Source organism: Arachis hypogaea, chromosome 15 (genome assembly GCF_003086295.3).
Source record: "Arachis hypogaea cultivar Tifrunner chromosome 15, arahy.Tifrunner.gnm2.J5K5, whole genome shotgun sequence".
Taxonomy (NCBI): domain Eukaryota; kingdom Viridiplantae; phylum Streptophyta; class Magnoliopsida; order Fabales; family Fabaceae; genus Arachis; species Arachis hypogaea.
The window spans coordinates 123966896-123986475 of NC_092050.1; positions in this window are offsets into that span (position 1 = coordinate 123966896).

A 19580-nucleotide genomic window follows, 5' to 3' on the forward strand; every position below is an offset into this window, starting at 1 on the left:
TCCGACCCAACGGAAAAATCAAACGTGACTTCCATTATACTGATATGGTTGATACGGATGCACACATAAAAGAGTTTTTAAAATAGAACAAATTAGACCCAAGGATCGATGTGTCCAAATTTTGAAGAGGTCGGAGACTTAAATGTATTTTTAAATTTTTAGGGACTTAAATGTCTGCAGACCAAAAAGTCAGGGATCAATTTGTCTTCTTCTCTAAGGAAAAAAAGAAGAAAAAAATGATGATGATGAAGAAGATGAAGAAGAAGAAGAAGCAGCAGCAGAATATGAGGAGGAAGAAGAGGAAGAGTTTTGAATTATGCAGAATTTATCAAAATATACTGAAAATTCTTAACAATATACATAAATGCTTTAGTTTTACACCGAAATTTGCTATGAAATACACAAAAATATTTTCTTTAATGTTGTATTTTTCTTTCTTTCTTTCTTTTAGTTGAATGAATGTAGGTTCATCCTCCTCCAAATAATTTTGTAGCATCATATGTTTCTTCTTCTTCTTTGTTTGATTTTTTTGTTTTTATTTTTATTAAGAGAGTAAAATAAGAAGAAACTTGAGAAGGTAAAACAAGAAGGAAAAGAAAAATAAGAAAAAAATATGATGATGATGATGATGAAAAGAAGAAGTAGTAGCAAAAGATGAAGAGAAGAAAGAGGAAGAGTTTTAAATTATGCGAAACTTATCAATACAAATACATCGAAAATTCTTAATAGTACACATAAATGTCTTAGTTTTATACTGAAATTCGCTACAAATACTCAGAAATATTTTTTTTAATGCTGCATTTTTTTCTTCTTTTTTTTTTCTTTTTTCTTTTTTTTTAGTTGAATAAATGTAGGGTCATCCTCTTCCAAGTAATTTTGCAGCATTATGTGTTTTTTCTTATTCTTTTTTTGATTTTTTTTGTTTTTATTCTCTTTAAGAGAGTAAAACAAGAAGAAACTTGAGAAGATAAAAAAAGAAGGAAAAGATAAATAAAAAAAGATGATGATGATGATGAAAAAGAAGAGGAAGAAGCAGCAAAAGATGAAAAAGAGAAAGAGTTTTAAATTATGCAGAACTTATTAGACAAATACACCAAAATTTCTTAACAATACACAAAAATGTCTTAGTTTTACACTGAAATTTGCTACAAATACACAGAAATATTTTCTTTAATGCTGCATTGTTTTCTTCTTCTTCTTTTTCTTATTTCTTTCTTTTAGTTGAATGAATGTAGGTTCATCCTCTTCCAAGTAATTTTGCAGCATTATATGTTTCTTTTTCTTTATTTAATTTTTTTATTCTTGTTAAGAGAGTAAAACAAGAAGAAACTTGAGAAAATTCTATGACAAAAATTTTGGATCAGGCAACGTCATTAATATGGCAAAAATTTTCGATAATGATAACAATAATGACGATAAAAATAACGATGATGCATATAAGAAGAAGACTACGATGATGATGATGATGATGATGATGATGATGATGATGATGATGATGATGGAGGAGAAGGAGGAAAAAGAAGGAGGAGAAGAAAGTCCAATGAAAAAAGAAGGAGGAAGAAGAGGAGGAGGAGGAGGAGAAGGAGGAGGTGGTGTTGGTGATGATGATAACGAAAAAGAAAAATAACAAAAAAGGAGAAGAAGAACGTGCAGCAAGAGCGCTGAGTGTAAATGACTTATTTGGTTAAATGACTTGTATGTAGAGATTAATTCTTATTAAAAAGGGTCACTTGCTGAAACATTAAATACATAATACAAAAACAAAGACATTATTTGCATATCAAAAGTCAGTCACCAATTAAGTTATTATGTATTTGTATATAAATACATGTATTATTTAATTTATTTTTAATATATTTTATATTCTAATATATTTTATACTTATGACTAATTTAGTTGATGATTTTTGGCGTACAGCTAGTATAGTTGTAATTTTTAATACAGATCTCTTGTTATAGGGCTCTTGTAGGGAGTGTGAGTAACTACTGTGTTCAAAATGCCAAATGCTCTGTTCTGGACGTGAAGAAAGCACAATAATTATGACTATTATTTTGTATCGCTCACTTTTCATTAATCTGATCTACGATATAAATTTTCCTTCTTTAGAAGAATATTTTGACAAATTAATTGTAATCTAAACGACTGAAACTTTTATTATTATCTCATGTCTTGGTTCTATGTAGAACAATTTTTTGATTCTTTTATACTTTTATATCTTAATTTAGACTCGTTCGGCAATGCCACAATACATTTGAAACACCATATCTACCATTTTTAGTTGCGGTGCATCTATGGTTTTCACAGCTTATAACAAGTAAAATATTTTTTTTAATTAAAATAAATAAAAATTGGCCTAAAATGCGCAATTTTATTTTGCATGTGGCTTAGCCGGAATGGGCTTGGCCACCAACTCAGGAGAAGTAGCCGCAAAATGGTCATCTCCAAACTTGCAAATGCAAATTGGAAAATTTGCTACAAGGGCCTGCGAAATAGTTTAATTCCAAAAAAAGTAGAATATCAAGTCTAAAATTTTTTTTCTATTTTTTATATAACAGCAAATGGGTTCAAATCAACAATTAGATTGAAAAGACATATTCATTCTAACTAATTAGAGAGTATGGTTTTGGCGTAATAAGTGTTAGAGAATAAATTAGAATCAATATTAGATCAATTAGTATTATTTATATTTATATAACATATCTGTATATTAATTATAAGATTGAATACTTTTATTACTCTGATTCTTCTAGCACCTATATATACCCCTTGTACATTGTACTTTTCTACATACTGAATAATACACAAAACATCTTTTCAGATTTCTCTCTTATTTCTAACATGGTATCAGAGCTTAGGTTTTTTTTTCAATGCAAATTTGTTCAAAAGCCCCCTTATTTTTCTCTTCTGACAGTGCTTCTTTGTCCTTGTTTTTTGATCTTTTTCCGACGATTTGGTTCGTCACTGCCACCACCATCGTGTTCGTCTCTTCGTCAAGATTCCAACGCTGCCAGAATCGCCGCTGGACGCGCCATCATGCACCACCGCAACCTCACTGTCCGCCTCCATTGTTTCTCATCTCCATATGCTTCAGCATCCATTGGATCTTAGTGACGATCGCACGGTCCAGAAGCCTCCACGTGTTGCGGCGCCAAGCCTACCAGCAACCCGCCGCTTGAACTGGCCCAAGCCTCCCAGCAACCTGCACTCGACTCGACCCGATCCGCTGGTTGACCCGCTGATGAGCGGATATTTTATTCGCTTTTTGGCATCATTTTCATATAGTTTTTAGCATGTTTTGTTTAAATTTTATTATGTTTTCATAGGTTTTAGTGTAAAATTCACATTTTTGGATTCTACTTTGAGTTTGTGTATTTTTACGCAATTTCAGGTATTTTCTGGCTGAAATTGAGGAGCTGGAGCAAAAGACTGATTTAGAGGCAGAGAAAGCACTGCAGATGCTGTCAAGATCTAACCTCTATGCACTCTAAGGAGCTTTTCTGGAGATACACAAGTTCAAATGGCGCGCCCTCAATGGCTATGGAAAGCTAACATCTAGGGCTTTCCAGAAATATATAATAGTTCATACTTTGCTTCAGAATTGAAGGCCCAAAACTGGCGTCCAACGTCCGCAAGAAGGTGACCAGTGTCCAACGCCCAAAAGGGGGCCCTTAGCCAGCGTTCAATGCCCCTGGGGAGTCCTAGCACGTAGGAGACACTAAAGCTCAGCCCAAACACTCACCAAGTGGTTCCTGAAAGTGGATTTTTGCACTACAAGCCTAAGCCTATCATATTTCTATAATCTTTAGTCATTAGATTAGTATATATAGGAGAAGATCAACCATGTTTAGGAACACTCTCCAGCATATCATATTTTCGAACACCATTATGTACAGTATGAGCCACTAAACCTCCTAGGTTAAGGTTAGGAGCTCTGCTGAGTTTTATGGATTAATAAAAGTACTACTGTTCTATTTCAATTCGTGTTTGATCCTCTCTTACGATGTATCTTCGTTCTTCAACCGTCAAAAGTTATCTCTATTCTACATGGGTTTAGCGAGCGTCTTTCATCGGATATCAATAAACTACTAGCTTGATCATACATCTCTTAGACGGCTAATCCACGACTTCGTTGGGGACTTCTCGAGACATCAGTTCAGCTAAGGTATGGGGAGATTAGGGTCTTTGTGGTAAAGCCTAGAATCAAGGCGCAACATTCTCTGATCCGGAAGATTCGACCTTGTCTGTGGCGTTTTGAGTAGGATCACCAAGGGAATGAACTGCAGGAGCTTCACCCTCATTCAGACTGGATGCACACTAAACCTGGTGTTCAGCCTAGAGGAAGATTGGCAGCCACTTAAACCGGCGTTGATCACATACAGCCTGCTATAGAAGAAATCATTCACAATTGGAGTAGACAGTAAGAAAGTATTGATCCAGAAGAACAAAGCATCTCTGAAGCCTTAACCATCTTCTTATCATTATATTCACAACCACTGAGTAACGTTTTCTTTATTTTACTTTTATGCGCTTAAACAACTAAACAACTTTTCTATCCGCCTAACTAAGATTTACAAGATAACCATTGTTTGATCCAAGCCGACAATCCTCATGGGATTGACCCTGACTCAACTCAGGTATTACTTGGATGACCTAGTGCACTTGCTGGTTCAGTTGTACGGAGTGTGAGAATCCGTGCACCAAGTTTTTTGTGCCGTTGCCGGGAAATGTTCGAGTTTGAACAAACTAACGGATTATTTTGTTGCTTAGATTAGGTATTGTTTTTAATTTTGTTTGAGTCTTTTATTTTCTTTTTCAAAAAAATTCAAAAATTTTTCAAAAATACTTTCTTTTCTTTATTAATCTTTAATTCTTTATCTTTTGTTTAGGTCTTTTGTTCTTGTTCTTTGTAAGAACCGGAGTTTTTACAAATAAAATAATTTAAATGCCCAAACTAAGTTCTGAAAAGTTAGAATGAGAATTTGTGAATTTAAATATAATTTTTGGACTCAATAGGTCTTTTTGAGTCAGAAAATGTGTTTTCTGCGAAAAACCGTAAAAAACCGCGAACCGACAGTTGAACCAGTCGAACCGGTTTAAGTCTGCCCAGTACTGTGTGAGAAAAAGTGAAAACAGTCAAAAACCTTAGAAAATATTAGAAATAGAAAACCGGGCGTTAGTTTTAAAGGTTTGGCCCAAAGTTGGGCCGAACGGGCTAAAGATGCTAACGAGTTGGACCGGGCCCAAGTTGGGGCCAAACCCAACATATATAAAGGTTCATTAATGAACCCTTCAGCTACAACACACACATACACACCAGAAAATTGAGAGAAGAAGGAGAAGAGAGAAGAAGCACTATTCACTTCTCATTTCAATCCGCAATATATCGAGCTACAGTGCTCCGATTCGTGTGCCGTCAATGGCTACGTGAAGTTCTCGCCGAGCCCGTCACTTCTATCTAAGCTTTGTGGTAAGATTTTCGAGTTTTCTTGCCCAATTTTCGTCCCCTTGTGAAATTCGAATTTTAGGATTTGGTTTTGAGTGAAATCTTGTGTTTTGGGTGTTTAGGTACACTCTAACACTTGATTGCTTGTGGTTTTGGCTTCCAAAACTGTTGGGCAAGGTAAGAGCTCTTGAAATCCTTGTGATTTTATGATTATGTTGAGCCCTGGATTGATTAGTGATGATTTGTGTGTATATAGCTTGTTTGTTGTGAGTTTGGGAGCTTTTGGAGCTTGTTGGTGCTTGTTGGAGTCATATTGGAGGCTTGCTTGTGGTTGGAAGATCAACTTGTGCTCTTTTGGGGTTTTGGTTCATATTGGGAATCGGCCAAGGTATGGTTTCGGTTTTTTCTATGTAGTATATAATAGTCATGGACACTTAGGCTAGTAACCCATAGGATAGGTTTGAATTAAAATTATTGTTGATTTGTTTAATGATGATGTATGATAATTTATGATGAGTTGATAAAGTTGAGTAATTATGATGAATGATGATGATATGATGATGATGATTGATTGTGTGAATTGAAAAGTGAATGGTGATGGTATATGTGATGTTGAGATTGATGAAATGGTAATGTGGTTGGAAAAATGTGAATGAGGATTGAGTATAATGCGATATATTGATGTTGAGGTGGAGGATGATGAAATGTGAAGGAAAAGGTGGTAAGATTGGGGTAATATGATACAAAGGGTAGATTTTGATGAGAAATGGAGTTTGGAATGGTTTGGTATGGCTTTGGTTGTGTTTTACAAGAAAGTAAGGAAATTGTGAAATTTTGGAAAAAGTTAGTTTTTGGTAAACTTTGTCTGATCATAACTTTTGCCTCGATTTTCAAAATTTGTTGAAATTGTTTTAGAATTAAAGTTTATTGAAAACTCTTCGAATCGATATAAAGTTTGTAAACTTTGGAATTTTGAGGAGGAAGTTATGATCATTCAAAAATTGGTGTTAAAATCTGAAATTCTGCAAAGTTGCAGAATTTTGTGATTTCTGATATGTACGCACGTATTCAATAGGAGTAATATATTCAGATTTATAAATTTTATTAATCTATTAAATTTTGAATCTATTCGAAATCCTCTATAAAGATTCTCTTCTCAAATTGAATAATATTCTATTTATTTATTCTATTTATACGACTAATTTCTCCGATTAATCCTTTTATATTATATTAATATAGAAGTATTAATAGAGCACACGCAATGGAGCCGTAGACAGTCAAGTCAAATCCAATCCACGAAATAATTTGATCTATGGACAGCATCGTTATGGTAAAGGCCATAATGCCGGAGGAATCATTACCGCAGGACATAGAGGGGGAGGTCATAAGCGTCTATACCGTAAAATCTCTGCAAAATTCTTAACCTGTGCGCATGCACAGACCTGTGCGTCCGCACACGTAGAGGCAGGCAATCTATTTGCAGCGCTAGCACAGCTTATGCGCGCACATACCAATGAGGATTTAAACCTGTGCGTACGCACAACCCTGTGCGTACGCACAACCCTGTGCGCATTGACGGATCCAGAAAATTTTGGTAGTGGGGGCAAAATTTATATAATATCATAATAATTTTTATAATAAAAATAATATGTGTATATAAAAAATTAAATATTAAATTATCCATTAACCATTATATATATGTGTATAAATATATGTATTGTTTAACTTATTTTTAATGTGTATTTTATATTTTAATATATATTTTATACAAATAATTATTTTTTATGTGCATATAACATGATTATTGTTATGATTATATTTTATTATTGTAAAATATGATTAGCCTTCAAAATATCTAATATATAAATTACAATACTAAAATAGTAATTTAAATAATAATATATAATTTTAAATTCTATTATTTTAGGTTTTCTATTTTAAAAAATTAAATAATTTTTCTCTTAACACTACCATCAAAATTTCTCTCTTTTTATATATATTACTAAATAATTATATAGAAATCCACTTCCCAACGCAATTAGAAGTCGACTCTTATTGATATTTATAGGTAAAAAAGTTCTTACAATTAATACAGTTGCTATGCAAAAATTAAAGCTAATTTAAAAAGAAGATAAATAATATTCTTTTGATTTGATTTTTAAAAAGGAACACTAATTTCGTTTAAATTTGAGAATTAATCATTCTAACAAATTTCTAATATAAAATTTTTAAATTGACGATTAAGTACCAAAAGTTGAGTAAAAAATTATTATGGGGTCAAATTTAATAATCTAATGGGGGCAAATAAATATTATTATCATATACTACTCAAAAAAATTTCAAATAGTAGTGGGGGCACTTGCCCCCGCACCGATGTACATAGAACCGTCCCTGCCTGTGCGCACGCACAAGTTGGGAAGGTCAGTCTATTAGGGGTGCTAGCACGCCTTATGCGAGTGAACAGAATTATAAAATTTGGTACCTGTGCGTATGCACACACCTATGCGTACACACACGTTTTGAAACTCCTCCTGGGCATGTGCACGCACACCCCTACGCGTACGCACACGACCTGTTTCTCAAATTTAAACTTTGTTTTCAACTATTTCGCCTTCCCCACAAGCTTGTAAACTTCTGTGACACCATTTTAAGACTCTTGGGCTTATCTTCGGGTATTGAAACATGGAAAATGTCCTAGGAGGTTTGATTTGGTGTTATTTTAAAAAGTTAGAGAATAGAGGCTTAGGTTTCTGGTGTACTGAGAATGGGTTTATGGTGGATTGCGAAGGAAGAATGGTATATGAATTGAGAAATTGACGAACTAGTGAGTTCGGAATGGAAAGTTATGATTTGATGACGGTTGTGATGAGTTGAGAACTTGGAAAGGAATGATTATGGTTAATGGAATGAGTATGAGTGGAAGGGTGATGTGAGCACTGGCCTCTGAGATTGAATTTGTGATTATGATATGTTTTGTTATCCGTCATAGGGGCTATGGCAGTGTCCCGCCTACATTCGGATGTGAGGCTTGAAGCTGGGCTTCTCACTCATGTTTATCGCTCAAGAGGAAGGTGGTAGGGCACTCTCCCTCGGAATGTTTTCCCTCTGAAAGGAGAAGGTGGTAGGGCAGTCATCCCTCGGAATTATACCTCCTGAGCGTGTGTTTTCTCTCTAGTTGCAAGGTGGTAGGGCACTATCCCTCGGAATTATGCGGCATCCAGAGGAAGGTGGTAGGGCACTCTCCCTCGGAACATTTACCTCTGAAAGGAGAAGGTGGTAGGGCACTATCCATCGGAATTATTCCTTCTGAGTATGCGCAACAGAGAGACTAATCCAGGAGTTGCCGACCGGATTATGAGTCGGGTTTAGCACTACAACCGACATGTGATATCACAGCCAATAGGACAGACATTCATCATGTGCATCTTCTATATGTTTTCTTGCTTTGATTACTTGAGTTTGCCTAATTGTATAATATTCCTACTTGCTTCTTGAATTACTTGTTACATATATGAACACTACCTGTATTTTCCTTGCTTGCATTATCTGTGTTTGTCTGGTGCTGAGGAGGTTAGGTAGGCGGTGGCGATGGGATCGCATGGAGGGTAGGTTGGTGAAAGCTGTGGGACAGCGGTGTCTAGTTTAGTTAGTAATCCCCTAAGTTAGATTACCCTGTTCTTCTATTACGGTTGTAAGTTATGTTTCAATGTTTTAATTATGCCTTAAGATTGAATCTTGTGATAGATATGAAGTCTAGGATTGCCTTTGGCGTCCTGGGGTCTTATATCTTACATTACTAGGCACTGTTACCATAATGAGAACCTCCGGTTCTCATACCATATTCTATTGTTGTTTTTCAGATGCAGGTCGCAACCCACCTCGGCGAGTTGCATTGATGGTGACAGAAGTGGAGGATCATGGATACTTTTTGGAGTCTTTTGTTTTATTTTGTATATGTCTCTCATCCTTTGTACTTTGTTTTTCCTAGAGGCATGTATTGAGAGAACAAAGCTTGTATAAGCCCTTTTTAAACTTCAGATTCTGTATAGTCTGTATATGGCTAGCCGGCTTAAACTCCGCGAGCCGTGGCTAGATTTTTATGATATTATACTATTATCTTTTGTTATATTTTATTTGTTTCTTGTGCTTTAAGTTAGAAGCCTCGTTAGTACGTTTTGCGCTTTTAAATCCTGTTTTTGAGCTATATCCTTTATCAGGCTTCTAGACTATATTAATTCTTCCTATATATTATATGTATGAGCTTAGAACTGTCATAACCTTTGATTAACCTTTCCTTTATGATGCGAGGTAAAGCTTAGGCTAATTAGGGTGTTACATTCTTGTTAGAGTTCGAACTTTCTTGAGTCTTTTTCTAAAAATTTTCAAAAATAGTATCTTTTGTTTGAGTCTAGTATCAAATCTTAAGTTTTGTGTCCATTGCATGTTCTTTAATTGCTTTGAATTTTTCGAGTTTGTTCTTGGTGTTCTTCTTGTTCTCCAAATTGTTCTTGTTTTGATCTTTAAAATTTTTAAGTTTTGTGTCTTTAGATGTTTTTCTTTAAGATTTTCGAAACTTAGTGTCTTTAGATCTAAAAATTTTAAGTTTGGTGTCATTTAGTTATTTTTCTTTCTTCATTAATTCAAAAAAAATCAAAAAAATATCTTTTCTATCTTTTTACTTTAATTTTCAAAAATTGCAACAAAATTTTCAAATTTTAATTTCAAAACCATTATCTTATCTTATCTTAGTTTTAAATTTCAAATTCAAGTCTTTTCAAAATCAAATAGTTTCAAAAATCATATCTTTTTCAAATTACCATCTTGTCTTTTTATCTTTCTTTGTAATTAAAAAATCTTATCTTATCTTATTTCAAATTCAAAATTTAAAATTCAATTTCAAAATTTCAAATTTCAAATTTCAAATTTCAAATTTCAAATTTTAAATTTTAAATCAAATCTTTTTCAAATCTTTTCAACTTCTATCTTATCTTTTCTAATTTTAAATTTTAAATTCAAATCTTTTCTAATCTTCTATCTTATCTTGTTTTCAAATCTTTCTTAATTAGTTACTTGTTTTCTCTTTCTTCTTTTTTAAAACTTCCTAAGTAATTCTTCTCTCTTCTAATTTTCGAAAATATATTCTCTATTTCTCTCTCTTCTTTTTCGAAATTCATTATTTAATTTTCAAATCTTTTTAGTTAATTAGTTTTTATCTTTGGATTTAATTAATAAATAAAATAAAAACAAAAATATTTTTTCTTTTTATTTCTAATTTTCGAATTCTTCTACTCCTCATAGCCGAATTCTTTCTCTCTTCTCTCTATCATCATTCTTCTTTCTTCTTTACGTCTCACAAGGAATTCTCTATACTGTGACATAGAGATTTCTTTTCTTTTTCTTTCTTGGTTTTCTTTTTCTTGTTTATGAGCAAGAACAAAGATAAAGAACCTCTCTTTATTCTTGATCTTGAACCTGAGAGGACCTTAAAGAAGCGTTTACAACAAGCTAAAGCACAACACTCCGGAAGAAACCTCACAGGAATTTTCAAACAAGAAGCTGAAAACATGGCAGCCGAGCCTAATAATGAAGGAGATGCAAGAAAGATTCTTGGTGACTACACCATACCAACCTCTGATTTCTATGGAAGAAGTATCTCCATACCTGCCATTAGAGCAAATAACTTTGGGCTTAAGCCTCAATTAGTCTCTTGATAAACCCCATTTGTAGGGTTTATCTTGTATTGATTTTTGGGGATTTTATCAACTTTTACCCACATTTATTCAATGAAATTGCATGGTTTTATAACTTCTCCCTTAATTGTGCTTAAGAGTGAAAACATGCTTTTTAGGACTTAAAATAGCTAAATTTAATTCACCTTGATTCTATTATATGCCTTGATATGTTTGTTAAGTGATTTCAGATTTAGGAGGCAAAGATTGGATTAAGGGAATGAAGAAAAAGCATGTAAAGTTTGAGAACTCATGAAGAAATGATGGAACCAAAAAGCTGTCAAGCCTGACCTCTTCGCACTTAATCGGCCATAACTTGAGCTACAGAGGTCCAAATGATGCGGTTTTAGTTGGGTTGGAAAGCTAACATCCGGGGCTTCGAAACGATATAAGATTTGCTATGGTTGAACCACGCATGGTGACGCGTACGCGCATAGTACGCGCACGCGCCGTTGCTGCCACCTGGTTCACTTAAAGCAAAACGTGGCCAGCGAATTCTAAAGCCTTGTGGGCCCAATCCAACTCATTTCTGATGCTATTTAAGCCAAGGATTGAAGGGGGAATGAAGATACTTTTCATACTTTAGAAGTTAGTTACCATTAGTTTAGTTTTAGCTTAGTTTAGTAGTTTAGAGTTAGTTTCTAGAGAGAGAAGCTCTCTCTTCTCTCTAGAATTAGGATTAGGGTTAGGTTTAGTTCTTAGATCTAGATTTTAATCTTTGCTTTCTTCTACTTCTACTTTTCAATTCTTTGTTGCTACATTCATCTTCTTCTATTCTTTTGTTATAATTTCCTTTATGTTGTTCTTATATTTTGTTGTAGATCTAGTATTGTTCCTTCTACATTCTTCCAATTCAATGAGAGGTAATTCATAATAATTGTTCTTCTTTGTTTTTCTATTGTTGACCTCTTGTTTTTGTAGTTATAGATTCCTTTAATTCTTGCATTTAATAATGTTTACTTCTATTGCACTTTATGTGTTTGTTGAAATGTCTCTTTTAGTTTTAGTGTAGATTTTGTTCCTCTTGGCCTAGGTAGAGTAATTAGTGACACTTGAGTTATCTAATTCCTTTGTTGATTGATAATTGGAGAGATTGCTAATTGGTTTGGAGTGCACTAAAGCTAGTCTTTCCTTGGGAGTTGGCTAGAACTTGTGGCTCAAGTCAATTCACCCACTTGACTTTCCTTTATTTAGTAAGGGTTAACTAAGTGGTAGCAATGAACAATTTTCATCACAATTGAGAAGGATAACTAGGATAGGACTTCTAATTTTCACTCCTTACCAAGAGACTATAGTTGTTAGTTTATTTTCATTGCCATTTACTTTTCATGCTTCTTATCCAAAACCCCAAAATAACTCATAACCAATAACAAGACACTTTATTGTAATTCCTAGGGAGAACGACCCGAGGTTCAATACTTCGGTTTATAAACTTAGGGGTTTGTTTTAGTGACAAACAAATTTTTGTATGAAAGGATTATTGTTGGTTTAGGAACTATACTTTACAACGAGAATTCATTAGTGAAATTCTAAACCGTCAAAAATCCAATCATCAAAATGGCGCCGTTGCCGGGGAATTGCAATGGTGTTATGTTATTGGTTATTGTATATATGTGAATAGTGTGAATATGTTTGCTTTTTGTAGAACCTATGCACAATTACTCAAGAGGGGGGGTGAATTGAGTATTGCAACAACAATGAATCTTTTTGCGAAAGTTAAAGACAATATACAAAAGTGTTATTGTACTAGTATTTTTCCAAGAGCTTAACTCAATTGCTAAGCATTTATAAGGAGCTTTTACTTTCCAATAGACACCAACTCAAATAAATTGATCAAGCTTTTCACCAATCGGACTTAAGCTATTCCTTAAGTACTTACGAAGCTACTTTTCGATCACAATTTATTTGCTCAAAGGTAAAAGACAATAATATAGAAGAGATGAGTTTGGAGAGATGCAAACGCTATTTAGAGTGGTTCGGCACAATCCTTGTCCTACGTCCACTTTCTTTCTCAATCGCTATTGAGAAGTTCCACTATTGCCAAGCTTCAAGGTGCTCGCACAAAACCTTTTACAATCCGAGTCCTTAGTTTCTAACACCTCACGGTATATGATCACCACTCGTATACTACCCCCACTCCACTTAGAGATTCCTTCTCTAAGATTTGCCTTGAGTACTTAGTATACTTCTTTGGTATCCTCACCGACTATAGTGTTTATAACTCTTGACTCAACCTTGGAGATCACACTCCAATTTACAAAGTGTTACAAGAAAACAATTCTCAAAGAATTGTTGAGATGAAATGAGTACTCTCTAGAAGAGTGTATGATTACAAGTTTAGCACTATTGAACCAATTGATATTGCTCTCTCAAATTGTGTATTATAACACCTTAAAAATGTGTAGAACGAAAGAATATGAACAAGATAGTTTGCAAATACTCACATGTATGAAATAAGGCTTCAATCCATCTATTTATAGACTTCCCAAACCTTAGAAACGTTGGGGAGTTAATGGGATGGAGCCGTTTTGTTAAAACTAGCCGTTTTTTATGTTTTTGAATCATTTGCATCGATGCATAACACTTTGCATCGATGCAAATGTGTCTTTGAAGCTGAAATTTGAATTTTCAGCTAGGTTGCATCGATGCAAACATCTTTGCATCGATGCAAAAAGTCGTTGCATGCTTTGCATCGATGCAAGATGAGTGTGCATCGATGCAAACCTTAAAGAATGGCTTAAAATCACTTCAAAATGCTTAGGATTGATCTCAAACTTGTTGGAGTCAATTCCTATGCTTTTGTACCTTTGAAAACAAGTTTTTAAACCATTTGGCTAGCATCGAATTGCAAGATGTGCATCAAAACATTTTGTGAGTGTGTGTTGAGAGATTTAGCAATTGGTTCTTAACAAGAATTTACCTAAGTCCTAAGACACTATACTTGTCTTCAAATGTTGTGGACTTGAGTTTCTTGTTGTTGTTGTGTTGCTTTCAACTCTTCATTCCTCAACGTTGAATGTTGGTTGATCTTTCAATATGCTTGTTCATTCAAGTTGTTTGTTGGTTTGTCTTTCATGTCGTTTGTTGGTTTGTCATTCATCAAAACCTACGAATACAAACTTCGCATACAAGTAACATGTTTTACAATTTCCCCCTTTTTGATAATGACAAACCAATTTTGAGGATATGCATTTATAAATGATTTTGAAAGCAACAATAATGCACTTTGTTTTATAGAAAGCTTTGGAGAAGATTTCACAAAAAATTTTTGCAGGAGTTCCCCCTAAATATGTGCATTTGTTCCCTTAAAGGGCGTTTATCAAAGAAAACGATTTAGATATCAAAGTTTTTGCTTAGCGGAAGTCTTTTTTTTTTGAAATCATTGTTTCGCAAACTTATTTCTTCTTTTCAAATCCTCAAACTTCTTCTTTTTCAAGAGTTCAAAATTTCAAATATCCTCAAACTTCTCTTCCCCCTTTTGACATTATCAAAAAGAGAGCAGTTTGAAATGTGTCATAGAAGCATGCATAAAACAATGAATTTTTTTTTTTTAAGTTCAATTTCTCTATTAATTTCAAGGATGAGATATTCCCCCTTTCAAAAAGGATTTGATTTCCTCTTTTTATATATAAAACAAGCATGCATAATTCCCCCTAAATAAGTGAAATATATTAAAGCATGCACATTAACTTAAAATAGGGGTACCAATCCTATTTTGAGTTATTCACCAAATAAGCATACAAGCATTAATCATTAAACAAATTTATGAAGGAAATATCAAAGTATTTAAACCATAATAGAAATCCTTAGCTTACTAGGAGTTAGTTTAACAGTTCATATAATCAAATAAACATAAAGCAATAAAAAGTGACTTGATGAAGAGGAGACAATCAATCTTGGTCTTCATCATCATCAGTGTCCTCTTCATATGGTAGGTGGATCCCGAAATGCTCATATAAGTCATCAATACGACGATCCAAGCGACCCGTGCGATGATCTACACGAGACACACGACGATTAAGTACTTCAAGTTGCCTACCATGCTCTACATCAATCCTTTGGATGTTTTGGTTGATGGATTGTAATTCTCTCATTACATCAACCAAGGAGGGTGGTTCTTGAGCTTGAGGTGCTTGTTGAGGAGCTTGCTCTTGAGGACCTTGTTCATCAACATTTCTTCTTCCCATTTTGTTGAGAATATGAGTGTTGATACAAGATTGAGGTGGTACTTCCTTGGCAATCTCATTTGATACATCAATACCAACATAATCAAAGACTTTAGACCATAGGCAAAGGAATCCTAATCCACCATTCCTATCCTGCATCTTGAGCCTAATCATATGTTGTACTATAAAGTATGGCCAATTAATCTTAATTCCATTCATCATAGCCCACATGACAATCAAATCTTCATCATTTACATTCGCATGCCCGGATATTCTAGGTTGCAATACATAGGTGACTAGATATAACAAAGTTCTATGTTCCGCACTCATTGAATTGCAACTAATTTTGGAATGAGCTCCTTGTACAAGATTGAACAAATGCATGGCATTGTCCTTTGAATAACCCCATTCATCAATTGGGGTTTTACCACCTTGAAACAAGTCACCTTGATTAGGCAACTCCCAAATGGTGGCTAACTCATCACCATCTAGCCTATAATCCTTTCTTCCTATCTTGAAGAATAATGTGAAATTTGATTCATCTTCCTCATCAATCTCAATCATGAGTATACTATAGGCTATGGCAACTAAATCCGGATAAAATTTACTCTTAATTTGAACAAAATCCATGAGGCCTTGATGAACTAGAATAGCCTTAAGAGTATCAAAGTTATGAATGACAAGAAGGGTCGGATCCAAATACCTCGGAGGAATTTCCTTTCTTCCGGCGAGCCTTGCCTCATAGAATTGAAGATCTTCATTAGAAGCAAAGTACCTTGCCAAAGGATGATTATTTGGAGGTGGAACCACACTTGAAGAGCCTTTTGACTTCTTGACGGTTCTCTTGATTCTAGGCATTGTGGATGATTTTGTTTTATGGGTTTTGTAGAGGAGAATGTGGGGACTTCAAATATGTAATTTGTTTGTAGTGGGTATCTAAGTTTTGTGAGTTGTATGAAGCTATATGTGAGCTTGTTTTGGAGGTTATGGAGGTTTGAAGGTGGGGATATGAGTTGTGAGGTTGAAGATGATGAGAAAGTGGGGTTTTGTTGCTCAAAAATGCCAAATTCACGTGTTTTTGTGCAATTTGGTCGTGTTTGCATCGATGCAATAGGCTTTGCATCGATGCACATAGCACGTTGTGTGCTTTGCATCGATGCAAAGCTTGGTTGCATCGATGCAACATGCATCATTTTGCCCAAAATCACCAAATTTTCATCCTTTGGTGGTTCTTTCTTCAATCCTTTGAGTTCCATCATGTATATACTCATTTAAACCATTATAAACTTCAATTTGTTGATCCTCCATTGTTTATAATCTTCAAATTCTTCAATCTACCTCAAGATTAATCACTCATTCATCAACTCATAAACCTACAAAACAATGGCTAATTGGATATCTCCAATGCTTAAGTTAGTAAGAGATACAAAAATAGCAATATAAATACAATGAATTCAAACAAATCATATTAGATTAGAATCCAAGATACCAAGTTTCATCATTTTTACTAACAAGGCATTTCACATCATTTGAGGAAACTTCATCTAGATTAATCATGTATACATTGTCAACACGGTGCCCAATTAGCACAATTTCATTAGTGTCTTGCCTTTTTATCAAACAACATTTTGAATCAAAGGTGACTAAGTTTTCTTTGTCACAAAGTTGGCTAACACCAATGAGATTATGTTTGAGACCTTTGACAAGTACAACATTATTTATGGAGGTAGAAGAATTTTTACCAACTTTTCCAACGCCGATTACTTTGCCGGTGTTGTTGTCTCCATAGATCACGTTTTCTCCGTTTGTAGGCTCTATTGCGGTGAACTTTGATTCATCGCCGGTCATGTGTTTGGAGCATCCACTATCAACATACCAATTTGTATCCTTAGCTCCAACACGTACCTACAAAACAATTAAAATTGGGATTTAGGTACCCAAGTGAATTTGGGTCCTTGATGGTTAGTATGAGCATAATGCCCATAAGGTGCCCATCTCGTATCTTAACTACGAAAGTTTATATGTTTAATTCTAGTAAAGCATACGGGTGCTATATGACCTACTTTATTACAATAATGACATATGACATTTGGATTATGCATCCTATGCATGTTTCTAAATGGTTGCCTAGGTTGTTTCCTAAATGCAACATCTTTTGATCTATATGCATTGTGATTATAATTTCTAAATGAAGCATGTTGAGGAAGATGTTTAAAGGCTTCATTCCTTTTAGGCATGCTTGCCTTTTGGGCTTGCGGTTGCCTAATAGGAGTTTTAGTATTTTTAAATTTTCCTTTTTCAAAACCTAAACCTTCCTTATTATGAACATGCTTTTGGTTTTTCAACATTTTATCTAAGTTCTTTGAAGATTCATTGAACTTAGCTAAAGTGTTCTTAAGATTTGTAATTTCATTTTCATGCATTTTACAAGATTTGTATGGATCACTACTTGTGCTACACTTATCTTTTCCAAGATTGATATTCTCGTTTTTCAACATCTCATTTTGTTTTAAAAGATCCATATTCTTTTTCTTTAGGAGAGAATAATCTTGGGTAAGTTTTGTGTACACCTCAAGTAAGGCATCATATTCATCTTGTAAATTAAAAGAAGTGGAGTTGTCATCACTAACCTTTTCTTCGCTTGCCATTAAGCAAAGATTTGCAACCTCGTCGTCATCGGAGTCGGATTCATCCTCGTTCTCCCATGATATGTATGCTTTCTCCTTCTTCTTAAATTTCTTGTTTTTGTCCTCCTTTTGAAGTTTTGGACAATTGGGTTTAATGTGTCCAACTTCTCCACACTCATAGCATTTTGGTACCTTTGTTTTGCTCTTGAAGTTTTTCTTCATTGCAAACTTATTGAATCTTTTTAATAAGAGTGCAAATTCTTCATCTCCTTCTTCTTCATTATCATCACTCTCTTCTTGTAGTGATGTTGTTTTAAGGGCGAGACTTTTCTTCTTGCTTTCTTCACCTTTTTGTCTATTTAGCATAGTCATTTCATAGGTGAGAAGATTACCTCGTAGTTGATCAAATGTAAGTTGATCATAGAGCCTTCCTTCCACAATGGCGTTCACTTTGGAGTTCCATTTTGGTGTAAGGCTTGTAAGCACCTTGGTCACAATTTGTTTATCATTGTATTTTGTGCCAAGCATGCTTAGGTTGTTGAAGATCTTGGAGAGTCTTTCAAGAGCTTCTTCAATGCTCTCTTCATCTTTCATTTTAAAATTTTCCCATTCATGAACCAACATAAATATCTTTGATTCTTTAACGTGGTCGGTTCCTTCGTAAGTGATTTGGAGTTTATCCCAAATCTCTTTAGCGGTTTCACATGTAGAGATCTTCATATAATCATGCTCGTTAAGTGCACAATGAATGAAGTTGATGGCTTTATCATTCATTGCCACTTTCTTCCAATCATCGTCACTATATTCATTTTCTCCTTTCGGTACTTGCTTTAAGACGGAGACTTCTCCTTCTTTAGCGCTTGTTGTCTTTGTTGGAATGTGATTTCCATTCTCAATCACTTTCCAAATTCTCACATCTTGAGAACGGATCCAAATTCTCATCTTATTTTTCCAATAAGAGTAATTTGTTCCGCTAAAAAGAGGAGGTCTAGCGGTTGAGTTACCTTCACTAGTGTTGTTGTTGTTAAAGCTTGTGCTTGCCATGATCTTTTCCCTTAAACGGTTAAGTCTTTCAAAGGGTTAAGCTCTGATGCCACTTGTAGAACCTATGCACAATTACTCAAGAGGGGGGGTGAATTGAGTATTGCAACAACAATGAATCTTTTTGCGAAAGTTAAAGACAATATACAAAAGTGTTATTGTACTAGTATTTTTCCAAGAGCTTAACTCAATTGCTAAGCATTTATAAGGAGCTTTTACTTTCCAATAGACACCAACTCAAATAAATTGATCAAGCTTTTCACCAATCGGACTTAAGCTATTCCTTAAGTACTTACGAAGCTACTTTTCGATCACAATTTATTTGCTCAAAGGTAAAAGACAATAATATAGAAGAGATGAGTTTGGAGAGATGCAAACGCTATTTAGAGTGGTTCGGCACAATCCTTGTCCTACGTCCACTTTCTTTCTCAATCGCTATTGAGAAGTTCCACTATTGCCAAGCTTCAAGGTGCTCGCACAAAACCTTTTACAATCCGAGTCCTTAGTTTCTAACACCTCACGGTATATGATCACCACTCGTATACTACCCCCACTCCACTTAGAGATTCCTTCT